This window comes from Ranitomeya imitator, chromosome 3 (assembly GCF_032444005.1).
Source record: "Ranitomeya imitator isolate aRanImi1 chromosome 3, aRanImi1.pri, whole genome shotgun sequence".
In the NCBI taxonomy this organism is placed as follows: Eukaryota; Metazoa; Chordata; class Amphibia; order Anura; family Dendrobatidae; genus Ranitomeya; species Ranitomeya imitator.
Genome location: NC_091284.1, coordinates 695,412,942 through 695,432,090, shown reverse-complemented (window position 1 = coordinate 695,432,090; position 19,149 = coordinate 695,412,942). Strand labels below are relative to the sequence as shown.

At 43.7% G+C, this 19,149-nt stretch overlaps 1 protein-coding gene across 2 annotated transcripts in view; it reads left to right on the top strand.

Annotated features, from left to right (window-relative positions):
- The first annotated feature begins 11,873 nt into the window (after nt 1-11,873).
- Nucleotides 11,874-19,149, top strand: part of STAC3 (SH3 and cysteine rich domain 3) — a 199,350-nt gene continuing 192,074 nt past the window's right edge. The window contains exon 1 of one of the 2 annotated variants that reach the window (XM_069758546.1): nt 11,874-12,009. The gene's annotated coding sequence lies outside the window, so the exon portion shown is untranslated. The remainder of the gene's footprint in view (nt 12,010-19,149) is intronic. The other variant, XM_069758547.1, reaches the window with a different exon arrangement.

The window sequence follows — 19,149 nt, the reverse complement described above, 5'->3', positions numbered from 1 at the left end:
TCGCGGCCTAGCTGTTCTCTCCTCTCCTGTGGGCCTTGGGGTCCACCACCTGGTTCCAGCACCGTCAGCTGGTTCCGGGCCGAGCCTTTGGCTTAGGTGCCTCCTCCTGGGTATCCGAGTTCCGCCAACGCCAGGCGGTCCTTGGTAGTGCTTTTAAGCGCGGGCACCTACAGCTTAGCAACCGGGTTCCAGCACCGTCAGCTGGTCCTCGGTCGTGCCATTGGCTCTTGCACACTGGGGCAACGCATCCGGGTTCCAGCACCGCCAGCTGGTTCTCGGCAGTGTTCTTGTCACAGGTACTCCCTCGTGCCAAGCCTGGTTTCAGCACCGTCAGCTGTTTCCGGGTTGTGTCAACTTCACTGAGACGCCTATGCTTGCCCCGTCGTGGGGCGGTCGAGTTAGCCAACTCCAGGGTGCCTCCAGTTTAGGAGCTTCCTATGTGGGCTGCGTGAACTGGTAGTCAAGGCTGGTTCTGTAGTGCCAGTAGGCCCAGCTCCCCCTGTAGGACTGTTGGGGTTCGGTAACTGCGGCTGCCTCGCGGCCTAGCTGTTCTCTCCTCTCCTGTGGGCCTTGGGGTCCACCACCTGGTTCCAGCACCGTCAGCTGGTTCCGGGCCGAGCCTTTGGCTTAGGTGCCTCCTCCTGGGTATCCGAGTTCCGCCAACGCCAGGCGGTCCTTGGTAGTGCTTTTAAGCGCGGGCACCTACAGCTTAGCAACCGGGTTCCAGCACCGTCAGCTGGTCCTCGGTCGTGCCATTGGCTCTTGCACACTGGGGCAACGCATCCGGGTTCCAGCACCGCCAGCTGGTTCTCGGCAGTGTTCTTGTCACAGGTACTCCCTCGTGCCAAGCCTGGTTTCAGCACCGTCAGCTGTTTCCGGGTTGTGTCAACTTCACTGAGACGCCTATGCTTGCCCCGTCGTGGGGCGGTCGAGTTAGCCAACTCCAGGGTGCCTCCAGTTTAGGAGCTTCCTATGTGGGCTGCGTGAACTGGTAGTCAAGGCTGGTTCTGTAGTGCCAGTAGGCCCAGCTCCCCCTGTAGGACTGTTGGGGTTCGGTAACTGCGGCTGCCTCGCGGCCTAGCTGTTCTCTCCTCTCCTGTGGGCCTTGGGGTCCACCACCTGGTTCCAGCACCGTCAGCTGGTTCCGGGCCGAGCCTTTGGCTTAGGTGCCTCCTCCTGGGTATCCGAGTTCCGCCAACGCCAGGCGGTCCTTGGTAGTGCTTTTAAGCGCGGGCACCTACAGCTTAGCAACCGGGTTCCAGCACCGTCAGCTGGTCCTCGGTCGTGCCATTGGCTCTTGCACACTGGGGCAACGCATCCGGGTTCCAGCACCGCCAGCTGGTTCTCGGCAGTGTTCTTGTCACAGGTACTCCCTCGTGCCAAGCCTGGTTTCAGCACCGTCAGCTGTTTCCGGGTTGTGTCAACTTCACTGAGACGCCTATGCTTGCCCCGTCGTGGGGCGGTCGAGTTAGCCAACTCCAGGGTGCCTCCAGTTTAGGAGCTTCCTATGTGGGCTGCGTGAACTGGTAGTCAAGGCTGGTTCTGTAGTGCCAGTAGGCCCAGCTCCCCCTGTAGGACTGTTGGGGTTCGGTAACTGCGGCTGCCTCGCGGCCTAGCTGTTCTCTCCTCTCCTGTGGGCCTTGGGGTCCACCACCTGGTTCCAGCACCGTCAGCTGGTTCCGGGCCGAGCCTTTGGCTTAGGTGCCTCCTCCTGGGTATCCGAGTTCCGCCAACGCCAGGCGGTCCTTGGTAGTGCTTTTAAGCGCGGGCACCTACAGCTTAGCAACCGGGTTCCAGCACCGTCAGCTGGTCCTCGGTCGTGCCATTGGCTCTTGCACACTGGGGCAACGCATCCGGGTTCCAGCACCGCCAGCTGGTTCTCGGCAGTGTTCTTGTCACAGGTACTCCCTCGTGCCAAGCCTGGTTTCAGCACCGTCAGCTGTTTCCGGGTTGTGTCAACTTCACTGAGACGCCTATGCTTGCCCCGTCGTGGGGCGGTCGAGTTAGCCAACTCCAGGGTGCCTCCAGTTTAGGAGCTTCCTATGTGGGCTGCGTGAACTGGTAGTCAAGGCTGGTTCTGTAGTGCCAGTAGGCCCAGCTCCCCCTGTAGGACTGTTGGGGTTCGGTAACTGCGGCTGCCTCGCGGCCTAGCTGTTCTCTCCTCTCCTGTGGGCCTTGGGGTCCACCACCTGGTTCCAGCACCGTCAGCTGGTTCTCGGCAGTGTCTTTTGCTCTTGTACCTTCTGCTCCCCATCCTGGTTCCAGTACCGTCAGCTGGTTCCGGGCAGAGCCTTTGGCTTAGGTGCCTCCTTCTGGGTATCCAAGTTCCACCAATGTCAGGTGGTCCTTGGTAGTGCTTTCAGGCACGGGTACCTCCTGCTTAGTAACCGGGTTCCAGTAACGTCAGCTGGTCCTTGGTAGTTCCATTGGCTCTTGGACATTCGGCTACCCATCCGGGTTCCAGTACCGTCAGCTGGTTCTCGGCAGTGTCTTTTGCTCTTGTACCTTCTGCTCCCCATCCTGGTTCCAGTAACGTCATCTGGTTCCGGGCAGAGCCTTTGGCTTAGGTGCCTCCTTCTGGGTATCCGAGTTCCGCCAACGTCAGGCGGTCCTTGGTAGTGCTTTTTAGCACGGGTACCTCCTGCTTAGTAACCGGGTTCCAGTAACGTCAGCTGGTCCTCGGTAGTTCCATAGGCTCTTGAACCTTCGGGTAGCCATCCGAGTTCCAGTTCCATCAGCTGGTTCTTGGCATTTTCTCAGCCTTCTTGTACCTTCTGCTACATTTCCAAGTTGAAGACCCTAACGTCGACAACCCGGAAGACCACCCCGATGACGACGACCCGGAAGACCACCCCGATGACGACGACGACGACGGCGGAGACGACGACGGCTGAGACGACGACGGCGGAGATGACGACACTGGAGACGAAGACCCTGGAGACGACAACATGGAAGACCGAGAAGCAGAAGAACAAGAGGCTGCAGAACAAAGAGCAGAAGAACATTAAGCATAAGACTTAATATCAGAGCAAAAGATATTATCTAAATTATATGCAGAAGAAGACTAAGCAGTGTATGGGGGTGAGTCCGTTCCTCCTCGTGGTGCCCCTGGATAAAGCCTGATGCTGCAGGCCAAACTGAACGCGGACAAATGTAACTTTTGTGACTGGCAGAACGGAAGGTGTAATCTTCCAACTTTTATAGATAACAACTACGGGAATGCCTGTCACAAATGAGAATATGATGAAGAAGTAGAATAGGAAGAATAATAACAGTGGAATAAAAAGAATATGTAGAATAGGAAGAATAATAATAGTTGAAGAAAATGAATATGAAGAATGTAATAAAAAAAAAAAATAGGTAGAAGATGAAGAAGAAGATGAATAAGGTGAAGAAGTTGATGTCAAGGATGCTGATGATGATGAAGATGAAAGTGTGGGAAAAGGGAAAAAAAGAAGGGGAAGGTCGTGGAATAGTGAAACATCAATATCTGACAAAATAAAAAAAAATTTACATAGTCAATATCTTTTTCAATCCGAACGTCTTTAAAAAAAAAAAAAAATCATGCTATTCTATTTGATTGGGCTAATCCTCATTGCCTTTAATGTCTCCGCCACCTCCCCCAATACATCCTACATTATTCTTAGTTGTTTTCCTTCATGTAGAATGAACCTACAAGGAAAGAAAGGGTTTATTTTAATTCCGATATTTTGGTCCCATTGACTTGCATTGGGATCGGGTATCGGTATCGGCGATATCCGATATTTTTTGAATATCGGCCGATCCAAACCGATACCGATACTTTCCGATATCGGAAGGTATCGCTCAACACTACTCATAACCTACATATCCCAGTGGATGAAACTCATCCTGTTTTTATGACTAACAATTCCCTGACATCCGGAAACCTAGCTCCAACCCATTAACCCATTAAGTACCAGAGACGGGGATACAGATCTCCAACCCCCCGATATCTCAAAGAAAACAACTATAGTTTAACTGCTCATTTAGACCCTCCGGATGACAAGTATGGAGGCGGAAGATCCACCTAGATTCCTTTTGGAGCAGGATCCTATCATAGTCTCCTCCTCAAAACAAAAGGGATCATTTATCGGATTATGTGCAGATGCGGGAAGGCCTATGTAGGAAAAACCTGCAGAGAATTTAGGAGAAGGATAGGTGGACACTTAGGAGACATTCGTAACAAAAGGGAGACTTCGGTGGCCAGGCATGTTAATGTTATGCATAACGGTGATATTAAGACCATACAATTTATGGGTATTGAGAGAGTTAAACCACCTAGGAGAGGAGGAGACTATGATAGGATCCTGCTCCAAAAGGAATCTAGGTGGATCTTCCGCCTCCATACTTGTCATCCGGAGGGTCTAAATGAGCAGTTAAACTATAGTTGTTTTCTTTGAGATATCGGGGGGTTGGAGATCTGTATCCCCGTCTCTGGTACTTAATGGGTTAATGGGTTGGAGCTAGGTTTCCGGATGTCAGGGAATTGTTAGTCATAAAAACAGGATGAGTTTCATCCACTGGGATATGTAGGTTATGAGCCATTGCCATTTCCTAAAATTAATACTTTCTCTCCTACCTAATTTTTAGGGGGATGCATTAAGGAGAGTTTGTGTTTAATGCTTTCTATGGATATATTCAGAGGGTTTTTTTTCCCCCCCTGTATCAGTTTTCTTCTCTCATTTGAATACCCCTGTAGGTCCCGGTATAGCGGTGTTTTATTCAATATTTTTTTTTTTCCCCCTCCCCTCATTTTCCCTTTTCTTTCCCTCTTTTCTATTATTAATTTGAAATGTATAATGTCCGTATGTGTTCCGAGAAATTAGGTGTATACAATCTACCCGCCAGCAAATCATGGAGTTGCGGGACCTGAGGACGCATGCGCGCAGACTTTATAGACTTTTTTCATAGAAGTAGAGACCGGGATCGACCGGAGGAGCAGTACCAAGATGCGCACGCGCGTAGCCATGACAGATGGTAACTATTGACGCGGGGACGCAGATGGAGGTGGATTGTGGGATTTAGCACGCAGGAGGGGAAATGACTGGTGCGATTAACCGGAAGGGGAGGTAATCCCAGGCATCGGCATGGAACCGGCATATACAGTAATGGTTAATTGGGTTATGAGGTGGCGGGGTAATAGAACGCCCGGAACACTAATGCGCAATAGCGGAAGTATTTAGCGCCGTGAACCGGAAGTATAGGCATATGGTGGCGCATAATCCGCATGTAGAATAATGAAGGAACCGGTCGCATCACCTGGCTATGGGTTGCTAAGGCAACATAATGCCGATGACGCTTGGAAAAGGAAGCGATTATTTTAATCTTATCGCAGTAACACACAATACGTTGCTATGGTAATGGTACGCCAAGAGCACCCGGTAAATCAGGGACCGGAAGTGAGGTAGGACGCCATACAATTAGGATGAAAAGGAGAAGAGACTATATGAGGGGGCAATACCCTGAAGGCATCTCACCATACCATAGTCCACACCAAAAATAGGGTGCACTGGACACATAGTAGCCGCCTGCTAATGCAGGGGCTTTACACCTCTTAATACCACACAGGATTAGAGGTATACCCCCAAATTCTTTTTGTTCCCCTGAGGAGTCTCCCCTATGGGAGAGGAAACGCGTAGGGATGTGTATTTCTGCTTATGGTGGGTACAAGATTTAGTCTGACTTGGGTACTGTCCTTGTTAGGACGGGAGCAGTACAGGGGCACGACCGGGTAGTGTAGGTACTCTGCACACTCTTATTACTTTATTCCCCGTGCTTCCATACGTACATGAGGATGCTCCTGAACAAGCAATTGATATGGTGAGATCAAACCATTTTTTTATTTAGCACTGGTTGTTTTGAGCACTTTATGCACTTTGTGTTGTTTTGTCCATTGGAAAGTGTTTTAAAAGAGACTATTAAAAGTTATATTTTAAGTTTATTAGGTTCCTCCTGGCTTTATATATGTACTTCTATTAGAGGATCTTCTAGGGGTTCCAAATACATGGTTACACTCTAGTTATTAGCTGTTGTGAGGCTGGTATAAGCCGCATGCATTTTTGAAGATGCATATCCACATATTGCGATAAGTTTGCTGTGAGGCTATTGATGCCTGAAATAATGGGCCTACCAGGAGGGCATATGGTTCTCTTGTGTATTTTGGGGATATGGTAGAAAATAGCTACACTAGGGTCCCTATTGAATACAAATTGGAATTCTTTTTTGTTTAAGATCCTCAAAGACTGGCCCTTAAGGCACAAATTTCTTAATTTCTTCATGTAATATAGTGTCGGGTCACTTTTAAGTTTCCTATAAGTAACCTCGTCACCTAGGAGTCTGACCGACTCTTGATGGTATGTGTTATAATCCAAAATGACAATACCACCTCCTTTGTCCGCAGGACGGATAATGATGTTGTGGTTATCTTGTATATCCTTTATGGCCTTCTTTTCCTGATGCTTGAGGTTCTGAGGTATGAACCTAGGTCTATTCTTTCTCTGCAATCTCCGAATGTCATTAGTGACCAACCTATCAAAGGTTAAAAATGCCTCCGATTGCTCTTGGATGGGATTGAAGGTGGATGGATTTGCCAGAGAAGTATGGATGTACTCCCCCTGGTCGTGATTAGCGGGCTCCGTTGTATTCTTACTCTTCTTAAAGAAATATTTTTTAACAGATATTTCTTCATACATATATATAGATCAAATGGTTTCCCACTCACCGTGGGTGCAAATTTTAATCCTTTTTGAAGGAGTGAAATTTCGTTGGTGGTCAATTCGTGGGAGCTTAAGTTGAATATTTTCTGAGAATTGCCCCCGAAGATGCATATCCACATATTGCGATAAGTTTGCTGTGAGGCTATTGATGCCTGAAATAATGGGCCTACCAGGAGGGCATATGGTTCTCTTGTGTATTTTGGGGATATGGTAGAAAATAGCTACACTAGGGTCCCTATTGAATACAAATTGGAATTCTTTTTTGTTTAAGATCCTCAAAGACTGGCCCTTAAGGCACAAATTTCTTAATTTCTTCATGTAATATAGTGTCGGGTCACTTTTAAGTTTCCTATAAGTAACCTCGTCACCTAGGAGTCTGACCGACTCTTGATGGTATGTGTTATAATCCAAAATGACAATACCACCTCCTTTGTCCGCAGGACGGATAATGATGTTGTGGTTATCTTGTATATCCTTTATGGCCTTCTTTTCCTGATGCTTGAGGTTCTGAGGTATGAACCTAGGTCTATTCTTTCTCTGCAATCTCCGAATGTCATTAGTGACCAACCTATCAAAGGTTAAAAATGCCTCCGATTGCTCTTGGATGGGATTGAAGGTGGATGGATTTGCCAGAGAAGTATGGATGTACTCCCCCTGGTCGTGATTAGCGGGCTCCGTTGTATTCTTACTCTTCTTAAAGAAATATTTTTTAACAGATATTTCTTCATACATATATATAGATCAAATGGTTTCCCACTCACCGTGGGTGCAAATTTTAATCCTTTTTGAAGGAGTGAAATTTCGTTGGTGGTCAATTCGTGGGAGCTTAAGTTGAATATTTTCTGAGAATTGCCCCCGACTGGATTCACTTTCGCTTTGGTGAGTTTCCTCCCCCTCCTGCCTCTCTTGGTTTTGTAGGTTTTACCCGAAAAAATTTTGGTTCCAAAATTGTGCTGATGTAAAATAGACATGTGGGAAAGTTTACTTACTAAGTATTTTGTGTGACATATCTCTGTGATTTAATTACATAAAAATTGAAAGTTGGAAAATTGCGAAATTTTCGCCAAATAAACGCAGGTAATATCAAAGAAATTTTACCACTATCATGACGTACAATACGTCACGAGAAAACAATGTCAGAATCACTGGGATCCGTTGAAGCGTTCCAGAGTTATAACCTCATAAAGGTCACCCTTGGGGGTAAAGGGATTAATAAATTTACAAAAATTACTACATTTATTTTTTTTTTCAGTCAAGATGTGGTGCAGACTGTACATTGATGAGAAAAAAAATATGAACTTTTTTTGAATTTACCAAATTGCTTCAATGAAACAGTGAAAAATGTAAATGGGTATGAATACTTTCCATACCCACTGTATGATGCTGTATATCTGCCCCCCAACCTGACTTTGTGTGGATAACGCATCTCCTCGGCACTGCGCTTGCGCAGGCTAACTACTCTGCACTGTTGAGGGCACATCAAAGTACTGCAGTGCGCAGGTGCCGGGAAAGGTCAAAAAGCCCCAGTGCATGCGCACTGCAGTACTTTGCTCTGCTCTTGACAGGGCAGAGAAGCACGCCTGCGCAGGAGCGCTGTGCCGAGGAGACTGTGGATGATAAAGGTACGAGTCATCAGCATGAAGCAAGCAGGAGGACGGGGATCATGAGAAGATGGGAGGCGCCGGGCCAAGACCAGCGGCGCCCATCGGACCAGACCCCCCCAGGTGAGTATAATGAAAGTTATTTTTCTTTTCTTACAGGTCGGATTGGGGGTAGATATACAGTATTATCAAATGCTGTATACAGTGGGGCAAAAAAGTATTTAGTCAGTCAGCAATAGTGCAAGTTCCACCACTTAAAAAGATGAGAGGCGTCTGTAATTTACATCATAGGTAGACCTCAACTATGGGAGACAAACTGAGAAAAAAAAAATCCAGAAAATCACATTGTCTGTTTTTTTAACAATTTATTTGCATATTATGGTGGAAAATAAGTATTTGGTCAGAAACAAACAATCAAGATTTCTGGCTCTCACAGACCTGTAACTTCTTCTTTAAGAGTCTCCTCTTTCCTCCACTCATTACCTGTAGTAATGGCACCTGTTTAAACTTGTTATCAGTATAAAAAGACACCTGTGCACACCCTCAAACAGTCTGACTCCAAACTCCACTATGGTGAAGACCAAAGAGCTGTCAAAGGACACCAGAAACAAAATTGTAGCCCTGCACCAGGCTGGGAAGACTGAATCTGTAATAGCCAACCAGCTTGGAGTGAAGAAATCAACAGTGGGAGCAATAATTAGAAAATGGAAGACATACAAGACCACTGATAATCTCCCTCGATCTGGGGCTCCACGCAAAATCCCACCCCGTGGGGTCAGAATGATCACAAGAACGGTGAGCAAAAATCCCAGAACCACGCGGGGGGACCTAGTGAATGAACTGCAGAGAGCTGGGACCAATGTAACAAGGCCTACCATAAGTAACACACTACGCCACCATGGACTCAGATCCTGCAGTGCCAGACGTGTCCCACTGCTTAAGCCAGTACATGTCCGGGCCCGTCTGAAGTTTGCTAGAGAGCATTTGGATGATCCAGAGGAGTTTTGGGAGAATGTCCTATGGTCTGATGAAACCAAACTGGAACTGTTTGGTAGAAACACAACTTGTCATGTTTGGAGGAAAAAGAATACTGAGTTGCTTCCATCAAACACCATACCTACTGTAAAGCATGGTGGTGGAAACATCATGCTTTGGGGCTGTTTCTCTGCAAAGGGGCCAGGACGACTGATCTGGGTACATGAAAGAATGAATGGGGCCATGTATCGTGAGATTTTGAGTGCAAACCTCCTTCCATCAGCAAGGGCATTGAAGATGAAACGTGGCTGGGTCTTTCAACATGACAATGATCCAAAGCACACCGCCAGGGCAACGAAGGAGTGACTTCGTAAGAAGCATTTCAAGGTCCTGAAGTGGCCTAGCCAGTCTCCAGATCTCAACCCTATAGAAAACCTTTGGAGGGAGTTGAAAGTCCGTGTTGCCAAGCGAAAAGCCAAAAACATCACTGCTCTAGAGGAGATCTGCATGGAGGAATGGGCCAACATACCAACAACAGTGTGTGGCAACCTTGTGAAGACTTACAGAAAACGTTTGACCTCTGTCATTGCCAACAAAGGATATATTACAAAGTATTGAGATGAAATTTTGTTTCTGACCAAATACTTATTTTCCACCATAATATGCAAAAAAAATGTTAAAAAAACAGACAATGTGATTTTCTGGATTTTTTTTTCTCAGTTTGTCTCCCATAGTTGAGGTCTACCTATGATGTAAATTACAGACGCCTCTCATCTTTTTTAGTGGTGGAACTTGCACTATTGCTGACTGACTAAATACCTTTTTGCCCCACTGTATAAGCCCTGAAAGGTGATGGCCAGATCTCTTATCAGCCAAACCTTTTGACAGGTTCCCTTTAATACATTTACACCCATAAGCTCTTTCACTTTTTATCTCTATTCCTAAAATGCTAATTTTAAAGGAAAGTTATCAGAAAATGACTGACACTGACTAATTTACATGTGCTGTTACCTGAAACATCAGTAAGTTAGTTTTAAAAAGCTTTACTGGTCAGTGTGAAAATTGAAAGATTTTTTTATTATTATTATTACTTTTTAATACAGATTGTGATATGTAGCCAAAATGGTTAAAAATTACTCTTAAACAATAGGGATCTTACGAAAGCCTCCTTTTTAGTATTGTAATGCAGCCAATCTAAAATTGGTTTTAAAATTAAGTGCACCATCAAGTCTAAGATCAGTACTGAGAATGTTTACAGCTGGGACTGTAAAATAAAAAAACCCATAGGATACAAATAGCAATTTTTCCCCTTTAATTGTGTGGTAGATGTATCAATACTATGTCTTAATATTTATTTTTTACAGTTTTTATTTGCGACACAACCTCTTGTCTACCAGACAACAAAACCCTTATTACAGGCTGTGAGCTTGCATATTTTGCCACAGATGGGCTAAGTTCATACTATGAGTATTTGGAATATTTTTGATTCTGCAGATTTGTTTGCACAAATTAGCTAAATTTGACTACCTATTTTTTTTAATTGCTTTTTAGTGCATTTTTATTGTTTTTTCAGCTGCGGTTTTCTATTTGGTAAGTGATGTTCTAAATAAAGTCGCTTTGTTTTTGATACTGGTATTTGAGTTTGATGAAACTTTATTGATAAAGTCATGTGCTGATTACATGCATCTTTAGTGTGGTTTTGTATCTGTCGATTTTCCTCATCGCATTCAAGTCTTTAGGGGAAAATCCGCAAATAAAACAAATATTTACCTCTAAAGTAATTGGCATGTTGTGGATTTCACAAATGCACAGCAGGTCAGTTTGTTCTGTATGAAAAAAGTACAATGGGCATGAGATTTCTATAAATCCCATTCACATTGCTGGAGCTGTAAGACGCTGCATTTTCTTTTCCTGGTTGAAAATACGCAGCATTCAAATCCTCATCTTGGGAACCTATAGCCTTATTTTTGGTGCAAATGCTAAATTATGCACACACCATTATTTTCACTGAAAACGGTGTTTTTTGTACATAGCGTTCTCATTTCCCAAAGACTACTATACTGTAGGTTCAGCAGTTTCTTCCATAAACATTGAGATGAGCTGGTGAGAAGTTTCTGTATATCTTTCTGTTTATAACTTTACATCTAAAAGTTGTATGTGAATTTAAACTTCCCTGACTGTGAAGAAAGACGAGACCTGAGGAATGTTTTGTTTCCATGTGCCATGCAGAATGTCACCTCAGAAGACAGAATGCCACCAACAATTTTTGGAATCCTCCGGGCTTGCAAAGGAATCTATGGAATGTATCCTAAAACTGTCAATAAAACTTTTTTTTTTGTTGTTCTTTTTCGTCAGATGCTATTTAAGATGTCATTGTCACAGTTTTCCGTAACCTCATGCAGTGAAAGGATCTTTACGAGTGATATATAATACTTTTTAGCCATCTCTTCCATAAGTGTAATTCTTGCTCGGTCCTACAGCAGCCATATTACTGGTAGCTTATGAAGTCTCAAATTGCTCTGTGTCAGCCTTAACATCTCAGCTGTCTTGTCACTTCTGCACTTGTCACTCCTCCTCATTGAAGAAGCAGTTTATCGTTTTGCTATCAGTGAGGTTGTGATATCTGTCCCAAGTCTTTGGCAGCAATAACTTCTGAAGATAAAATCATTTAGTGGATTTATACTGCAGAACTTCAGGTAAGTAACAATTCCAAAGTGTGTGTTGGACTTGAGGATTTCCATTTTTCCTCCATGTTCTTTTAGATTGTAATACTGTATGCAGTTTAATATTTTTATTAGAGCACATGAATATCTGATTTTCAGTTTTGCTTCCTGGGTTGACCAAGTAATCCCGAATACACTTTTAGATCTTACAGGAAATCATTTGTTTGGTTTGAATTATCTTCCATTTTGTGTTTATGGATTCGGCAGACTGAAGACTGGTGTCCCATCATCTAAGCAAGGAATGGACAGGTTGGAATTTCGGCTATTTAATACTTGGCTTCTCCTTAAAGATGACCTGTCTCAAAATGATCTGCCTTATCCACCCACCTCATCTTATCCAAAAGGAAATGTGCATACTTGGTTGAGCCAAACGCACAACCTTATGAGGGCTACATAAAGTAATCTTATTTATATGTTAGAGTTTTCGCGAATGCCATATTTGGAGTCTGTAAGGAATTTTTCCCCTAAGGAAAATTGGCCTCTACCTTATGGGAGGGCCAGCCCATCCCCCTTCCTCTGGATTAGCATTGTAGGGGAATAGTTTGAATGTATTCTCATATCATGCATGTTTGTTTCCTAGTTTACTGTAAATGCCGTCACATACCTATGTTGTCCAGTGACTCTACTGCTTTGGAATCTGCTGCTTAAGCCATGTTCACATCACGTTTGTTGCAAAACTCCCAACCCTAAATTCTAATCCTGAACATTGGGTTACATTAGCCATACGTTTGGCACCTGTCTAGCAGGAGGTTTTTGGGGTTAGTAATTGACTACGGAATATGGTTACGAAGACTGATCATAAAAGAACCTTTAAATAGGAATGAGAATGCAGAAAGCCGTTTTAAGATAATACCACTGCACACAAACTTTGGAAAAACACTTTACAGGATATATTGTTGTCGGTCATTGAAAAGTAAAGTAATGTTCTCTTACGTACACTGAGTGATTAAATGTTCTCCCAACCCATTAAGGGAGTGTGACAGATTTAGCAGCTGATTGGCCTTGGGAAACATTCACATTTCTGATCTGCCACCAATATTAGATTGAAAATGTTCCTGTTTAATGAGGGCAATAGAAGAATAACCTGTTATATCAGGGCAGACAGTCCATTAGTGTGCTCTTTTTTTTATGTTTTTTTATTTTTTTACTGATCTACAAATTTGAAATTGTGAAAATCAATGATAAAAAGCGGTCCAAAAAGCCCCCATAGATTCACTGTTGTTAATTCAATATGTAGGTCTGTCTATTGACTTTAGTTATTGTATGCACAAGCCCATGCTCCAATTCTACAAAAACAATAAATTATTAAATATGATTTTCAATTTTACTAATTTAAGATTCAGTTTACATAAAACGTTAACCGTGCAGTACACTTGGATCCTTTGTATTTTAAACTCTTGTTGAAAAAACGAAAATTGTGGGGCACATGAATTTTTACCAAATTGTAATTTTCAAACCTAAAAAAGTTGGTAAATTGTTGTAATCTAATATATACTCATATAATTGCGAATACAGAATGTATGGAATTTATCTGAGCACTCCTTAAAGTCTAAAAAAGGAACTTTTGTGAATTCTTCTCATTGTTTAAAATAAATACTCCTGTTATTTCAGGCAACTTAAGAAGCATCTCCACACTAATACATGCAGTTATTATAAGAACTAGAGGTGAATATTTCCATCAGCAACTGAGCCGATCCTCTTTGTTTATTTTTTGTACACGGCCATTTTCAATTCATGGTTAACAGAAGCCCAACAACAAGCTTGCCAATGGATTGGAGGTAATCCTGGCATGTAGACCTTCACTGATTAAAAAAACAAAAAGCATTAGGTTGGTAAATGTCCTGAAGGATTGCCATGACACTGGTAGTATTTTTAATGTTAAGTCATCCTAGCCATCAAGATAGAGCACTCATTTTTCAAATTTGCGATACTAGTCGTATCCTTGAGTAGATTATACATAATAGATTAGCATTGCATGTGTTTCACATATATAATGTAGGAAATGTTGAGTGTTTAGGTTTCTATGGATCCATAAGATTCCCCCATACATATAAAATGAATGAGATGTATTAAAAACATTTAAAGGGGCATTTACACTGCAAGATAATCATAAACAAGCTAAGGGTAAACAGGCTGCCAATCGCCCGATGAAGGAGCAATGCGCTTGTTTGTCAGGTGAAATGATCTTTGGTGCGGCACAAAGGCTGATCGTTTTCGGCGGTTCAGCATCCTGTGTAAACAAGACAAGCACTACTAAAAGCTTTGCAAAGAAGAATCTATGGTAACATCTCATTGGGCTTATCATAAATTAGAATCTAAACTGTATAAGCTAATCTGCACAACAAAGAAAAGAAAAACTATGGGCCCGATTTACCAAAGCTTTCACTGCAGAATTCTAGCATAAAAGCGTCTAAATCTTGTGACTTTGAATTTTTCTCAGCATTGACAAAATGGGTGGAGCAGTGGCACCTAATCCATGATGAGCTGTGGTGTTCCCTACATCATAAATCTCATTCCAGAACTTGCCTCATTATACCCTGTTTGTCAGGCGCTCCTGTATCATAACGATATATTTATCCTTCCATCCCATCCATAGCCCAATTTTCCCTAATTAGATCGGGCCATGTATAACCCAAAGTATTTGTTAATAATGAATTTCCCATAGGGCTCCTTAACCTGTCTGTTTTCTTTATTCGAGTGCTGTCTGTGAGAAAAATGGATAGCGCTCGGGCCAATGTTATTCAATGGGGCAGTGTAGTTGAGTGATTTTTTTTTTTTGTGTGTGTGGTAAAATCGCATGTCTGCGAAGCTAACCTTACACTTACTTTTTACTTAATGGAGCTGACCATGTGTCTTTTCTCTTTTTGTTTTAAGGGTCTCAAAGTTGAGTCCTAGTGATCAGGTTTAAAGTGTAGTGGAACCAGGCAGCAAGTGTTTAAGTTCCCTGGTACATGCGGCACAACATTATCTGCAGACTGTGTAATGGCCTCTGGTTAGAGGTGCAGTTTGTAGCTAATCCTTGATCCAGCAAACAGTTGAAAGTCTAGAATGAGGAACTCCTATTTCTTGAAGAGTAGTTTAGTGGTGATCTGAGTTCTAGAACCCCCATCCATCGCAGCAGGCTGAAACGTTGAACGTTTGTCAGAGCATTGGCACAGAGCGGTGTATGGGCTTAATAGAAAGTCTATGAGCCAGGACACTGCCCTTCATACGCGCTTAGGCAGAAGATTAGTTTCTCAGTTTTTGCTGAGCATCAGACTGCAGAGTGGTTATTCGAGTGATAGGTAGGGGACTTGAGAACTAAACCCCCACCAATCGGCTATACTTCAGACAGTAAAAAAAAGTGCTTTAACTCAAGTTGCCTTCATAAGGTAGGTAAAAAAATGGTTTCTGAAGCAGATGATCTTTTTTTTTTTCAAGGAATGTGGCCCTTGAAAATGACCTATTGTTTAAATTAGGATTTTTTTTTTTTTAATGAAAGCTTTTTTTTTTTTGCTTTTTTTTTTTTTTTGCTAAATTAAAAAATGTATATATATAATTTTTATATTGGCCACTAAGATCAATGCTTGGCTCATACTTCCCGTTCAGTACAATTACTTTTCAGCAGTCATTGTCTTTATAGGCAGAATTATAATGACAGATAGCACTTCGATCTACAGTAGATAACACAGGATCCACCTTTCACAATAGAAAATGATCACAGCTCACCTCTTGTAGAAGTAATGTTTTGGCCTGCTTTGATTGGTGCAAATCTTATTGTGCTGTAAGGCTAAGTTCACATTGCGTTAGCAGCAGCCCGTTCAACACATACGCTAACGGGCTGCTGCTAGCGCAAGTGTTGGCGTTGATTTGCGCTAGCGCAGATAGAGCATCTGCTAGCTCTATCTGCGCTAGTGGTGACGGACTCGGAAACGCTGCACCCCGCATCTCAGGGTCCGTCACTCAATAACGGCACATCGCTAGCGCATGCCCATTGTGGGCGTTCGCTAGCGATGCGTCCGACATTGCAGTCTATGGCGGCGTTAACGGACTACGTTACACTGCGTTATGCCGTGGTGTAACGTAGTCCGTTAAACGTACCGCCATAACGCAATGTGAACCTGGCCTTACAGCACAATAAGATTTGCACCAATCAAAGCAGGCCAAAACATTACTTCTACATGAAGAGCTTTACGAGTAAGCGCCAGTCTATTGCTTCTTATATACATGGTGCTGCTCAAAAGAACAGGAAGCATGAGCCTAATATTAGGCCTAGTGGCCAGTGTATGGGCGAAATAGACTAGGAGCAGGCAGAATATATGTGTGTGTGCTCAACCTTTGTGTAATAATGTTTCCATGCACATATAGGACTAACTATAACCTGAAAATGTCACATACAAATATGTCTGCTAGACATAGTTATTAGACCAATCGGTGGTTTACTAGACAAAAACATAATGGAGGATAAAGAGTGGGTCCCATGTAAGGTCCAATAAATAGTGCACACAATTGGAAATAGTACAAAAAATCTTTATTGAACACACAAGTTGGTGTACAGTGGAAATGCAGGAGACCAGGCGCCCACACTTAATAACAATTATAAAAATTACGTATAGAAAGGGAACCTATTAGGTACATATGTATATAGAGTATACAAGCCATAAAGTCACATGCTGAGGTGAAAACTGCTGATTGTGTTAGGGAAAAATCATGGTTGACTTACCCAAAATGCAGGTATTGCAAGTTACAGTTTGTGAGTCAATAGCCTTGGCGAAATATGCTCAAGGAGGTCAAATAACAATTTGCCTTATTAGGATCCCGAGTGCAAATGTGGCACCCACCCCGATGCGCGTTTCAATAGTTACCGCTGGTGGGGGTGAAGAAGTGAGGCCACTGAAAATTGCAAGATGCATAAAGAAAATAAAATTATAGATAATGTTATGCATACAAAAGCATCAAAAACTTTTCAAGAACATTTCCCATTTGATTTACCATTTGCACATAGAAACCTGATCTAGAAGTCTTTTTTCTGTTTACTTTTCCCCTTTAAGAAAGACGAACCAAACCCAGAGATGGCATCTGCAGTGCTTGTGTGTGATTGTAGTGGAAAATGTAGCCCATGAGAGCCTGCGCTGGCCAGCTATAGTAACATTGTGCTATAAATTAATAGGCTGGAGCTAGTTATCACAAGGCAGTCCAGTGTGGTGGATGAGTTATTATTTATTATAGCATCATTTATTCCATGGCGCTTTACATGTGAAGAGGGGTATACATAAAAATGGGTACAATAATCTTGAACAACACAAGTCACAACTGGTACAGGAGGAGAGAGGACCCTGCCTGCGAGGGCTCTCAATCTACAATGGTGAGGATACAGTAGGTAAGGCTAGAGCTGGTTATGCAGTGGTTTGGTTGATCAGTGATTACTGCAAGTTATAGGCTTGCCGGAAGAGGTAGGTCTTCAGGTTCTATTTGAAGGTTTCGATAGTAGGTGAGCGACGGATATGTTGTGGTAGAGAGTTCCAGAGTAGGGGTGATGCGCACGAGAAATCTTGTATGCGATTGTGGGAAGAGGAGATAAGAGGGGAGTAGAGAAGGAGATCTTGTGAGGATCGGAGGTTGCGTGCAGAAATGTACCGGGAGACCAGGTCACAGATGTATGGAGGAGACATGGTTAGGCTTTTGTACTGGAGTCTCTGGGTAATGGGGAGCCAGTGAAGGGATTGACAGAGGTGAGAGGCTGGGGAATAGTGGGGGGACAGGTGGATTAGTCGGGCAGCTGAGTTTAGAATAGATTGGAGGGGTTAGAGAGTGTTCGAGGGGAGGCCACAGAGCAGGAGGTTACAGTAGTCGAGGCGGGAGATGAGGGCATGGACTAGGGTTTTTGCAGTTTCTTGGTTTAGGAATGTACGGATCCATGAAATATTTTTGAGTTGAAGGCAGCAGGAAGTGGAAAGGGCTTGGATATGCGATTTGAAGGAGAGATCAGTGTCAAGGATTACCCCGAGACAGCGAGCTTGTGGGACTGGGGAGAGTGGGCAGCCGTTTACTGTAATGGATAGGTTCATTGGGGGGGGTCACGTGAGATGGGGAAAGACAATGAATTCTGTTTTGTCCATGTTAAGTTTTAGAAATCTAGCGGAGAAGGATGAAATAGCGGATAGACATTGAGGGATTCTGGTTAGTAGGGTTGCGATATCTGGTCCAGAGATGTAGATCTCTGTGTCATCAGCATAGAGATGATACTGAAAACCGTGAGATTCTATGAGCTGTCCCAGGCCAAAAATGTAAATCGAGAAGAGCAGGGGCCCTAGAACTGAACCTTGCGGGACTCCGACAGATAGGGGGCGAGGTGAGGAGGTGGTGTGTGAATTGGAGACGCTGAATATTCGGTCAGTTAGGTATGATGAGATCCAGGATAGGGTCAAGTCTGTGATGCCAAGGGATGAGGGGGTCTGTAGTAATAGGAAATGGTCCACTGTGTCAAAGGCAGCCAACAGGTCCAGGAGGAGGAGGATAGAGTAGTGTTGCTTGCTCTTGGCGGTTAATAGGAGGTCATTGGTGACCTTAGGGCAGTTTCAGTGGAATGGTGTGACTGGAAGCCTGATTGTAAGCAGTCGAAAAGGGAGCAGGAAGATAGATGGGAGGACAGATCAAGATGGACGTGTTGTTCCAGTAGTTTTGAGGCATACGGGAGAAGTGATATAGGGCGATGGCTAAATACAGAGGATGGGTCAAGAGAGGGCTTTTTGAGGATAGGTGTGATTGAGGCATGTTTACAGCTTGAGGGAAAACAGTTGTTAGTGATAGGTTGAATAGATGGGTTAGAGTTGGGATGAAGTGGGAAGGGATCGGGTCAAGTGCACAGGTGGTGAGATGCGATCTTGAGGGTAGAGTGGAGAGTCGATCTTCTGTAATAGTGGAGAAGTTATTTTTGGAGGTGGAGGGCTGGGTAGTTGGGAGGAAGGGCTCTGGGAGTTGTCGACTAAAACTGTCTGATGTTCTCAATCTTCTGCTTGAAAAATTAGGCAAAGTCTTCAGCTGAGATGAGTGGGGAGGGAGGAGGTGCTGGAGGACGGAGGAGAGAGTTGAAGGTGTTGAATAACTGTTTAGGGTTGTGAGACAGGGAGGATA